Raw genomic sequence first — 3,324 nt, forward strand, 5'->3', positions numbered from 1 at the left:
ACAATATTTTCACCTTTAACATGGCTCTTGATATTATGCAAAATGAGGATTCTGAACTACAGTCTGTTAATGACTGTCAAAATAGAAATGATTTGCCAAAATGGAAAGAAGCCATACAGACAGAATTGAATTTTTTGGAGAAACGAAAAGTGTTTGGACTAGTAGTCCGAACACTTGAAAATGTAATCCCTATTGGATACAAATGGATTTTTGTACGAAAGAGAAATGAGAATAATGAAATTACAAGATACAAAGCCCGACTAGTGGCTCAAAGTTTCTCCCAAAGATCGGGAATTGATTATGAGGAAACATATTCTCCCGTAATGGATACCATTACTTTTAGGTTCTTAATTAGTTTGACTGTGTCACAAGGACTCGATATGCGCCTTATGGATGTAGTAATTGCCTACCTATATGGTTCACTTGACAGAGACATATATATGAAAGTCCCTGAAGGATTTAAGGTGCCATGAATAAATGATACATGTCCGAGAACTATGTTCTCAATTAAATTGCAAAAATCATTCTATGGATTGAAACAATCCAGACGCATGTGGTATAATCGCCTTAGCGAATATTTGTTGAAAGAGGGTTATAAAAATGATGATATCTGCCCATGTATTTTCATAAAGAAAACAAATATTGGATTTACAGTTGTGGCAGTTTATGTTGATTATTTAAATTTAATTGGAACTCCTGAAGAGCTCAACAAAATTGCAGATTATTTGATAAATGAATTTGAGATGAAAGATTTGGGGAAAACCAAATTTTGTCTTGAATTACAAATTGAACATTTTCCAGAGGGATTATTTGTTCATCAATTTACTTATACGGAAAAAGTCTTGAAACGCTTTTATATGGATAATGCACATCCATTGCCATCACCTATGGTTGTTCGATCATTTGATGTGAAAAAGATCCATTTCGTCCACTTGAAGATGGAGAAAATATTCTTGGTCCTGAGGTACCATACCTTAGTACAATTGGAGTATTAACTTATCTTGCAAATTGCACTCGACCTGACATAGCTTTTTTAGTAAATCTTCTTGCAATATATAGCTTTACACCAACTCAAAGGCATTGGAATGGTGTTAAACATATTTTTCGTTACCTAAAAGGTACTATTGATACGAGACTATTTTATTCTCAAAAGTCAGGATATGTTTTAGTGGGATATGCAGATGTAGGTTATCTCTCTGATCCACATAAAGTTAAATCACAAACAGGATACGTGTTTACACGTGGAGGAACAGTTATATCATGGAGATTTGTGAAGCAATCCTTGATAGCAATATCCTCAAATCATTCAGAGATTATTGCGATTCATGAAGCAGGGCGAGAACGTGTATGGTTGAGGAATATGACCCATTATATCCAATCATCATGTGGATTGACTTCAACAAAAGATAGTCCAACAATTTTATTTGAAGATAATGCAGCTTGTATCGCACAACTCAAGGAAGGCTATATCAAAGACGACAGGACGAAGCATATTTCTCCAAAATCCTTTCATACACATGAACTTTAGAAGAATGGTTACATTGATATTCAACAAATTCGCTCAAGTGACAATGTGGCTGATCTATTCACAAAAGCGCTGCCAATATTTACATTCAAGAAATTAGTTCATGAGATTGGAATGCATCGACTCAAAGATTTTCAGTGATCAACATCAGGGAGAGTAGCTGTACTCTTTTTCCTTCGCTTAGGTTTTGTCCCATTGTATTTTCCTAGCAAGGTTTTAATGAGGCAGCATTTAATTTTAATACTTCAAAATAACTGTACTCTTTTTCCTTCGTTTGATTTTTTTCCCATTGGGTTTTTATCAAACAAGGTTTTAACGAGACAGATATTTTGTAATATGTCATTTAAGGGGGAGTGTTGTAAATAAAAAGTCCATTAAAATTTATTGGTGAATGACATTTGTATCCCTGTAGCCCTAGAAATTATTACCATTGTATTCCTGATTCTTACCTATAAATATAGGGCTTTGATTTTCAATAATACACACAAAAAGTTTATTGAGTTTTCTCTATTCTTTTTTCCTCTCATTTTATAACAACAATGACTTATTTGAATCAAAAGTTGGAAAGAAAAGAGAAGAAATTGTTGCTGCATAAACAAATAAGACGTGTGCAGAAACGAGTCTAATGAAACAAACAAATTGATTGCAGCTAAAAGTTGGGAAGAAATTATAATTTCAGATTCTTTTTTAGGTGAAAAAATTTTGCAAGAAACAATTCACGTGCTATAATGCACGAGCATACATATATAAAAAAATTCACACGTTACCAAATTGATTTTGGTACACTTGATAGATGATTATATATATAAAAATTATCGCCTTTACTAAACTTTGAAAAATTAAGCTTTCGTACTCATAACATATTATGAAAAGAGAAAAAATAATAAAAATCAATGGACTTATATGTAGTATAATAAGAGCCAAAATCTTACATTTATAGGGAAGAATTATGGATACGATGGTAATAATTTATAGGGTTGCAGGGGTACAATTATTATTACTAATAAACTTACCATTTATAACAAGTATCAATTTATTTTCCAATTTTCTCTACTCTTGATATATTGGGCTAAATATATTTTGTTCAGTCTTTTTTCGTTTGACAAGCATTAGAATGTCTATGCCTATTGGACAAAAGGATATGTCTACTTATGGAAATATAGGCCTAATTTCAACAGTAAGCCCAATAAATCATGTGGGCAAAGTTGTGGTCTTGGATTTACTTTGGTCCATAGAACTTAATCACCCGAACATCGGGGAAGGATATTAAGGAGAAAATTTTATATGTAAAAGATTAAGTATAACTCATTTCAAAAATAAGAAATTGGGTTTAAAATTTTAAAAATTAGATATTAATTAAATTTTATTTATGAAATAATTAATTAAAAATATATTTTATTAATTAAATATATTAAGATTACAATTCTATATTATTTGGTCACAAATTATCGCATTAATTAGTAACAAATTTTGATTCACGAATCAAAATTTTTATTATCGAATTGATTGATCACAAATTATTCTCAATTACGAATAAAAAATTTTATAGGTTACAAATTATTTCACAATCACAAATCAAAAATTTTATACGTCACTATTTATTTAACGGTTATAAATAAAAAAAATCTATAAGTCACATTTATTTATCGATCACAAATCACCAAATTTATAAGTCACAATTCAAATTTTTAAGTTACATAATATTTATTGGTTACGAATTATCCAACTTATTGATCACAATCTTAAACAATTGGTCTCGAATACTCTTAATCCCACCACCTATCCCACCTATCCCCAAT

This window comes from Olea europaea, unplaced genomic scaffold, assembly GCF_002742605.1.
Source record: "Olea europaea var. sylvestris unplaced genomic scaffold, O_europaea_v1 scaffold769, whole genome shotgun sequence".
In the NCBI taxonomy this organism is placed as follows: Eukaryota; Viridiplantae; Streptophyta; class Magnoliopsida; order Lamiales; family Oleaceae; genus Olea; species Olea europaea.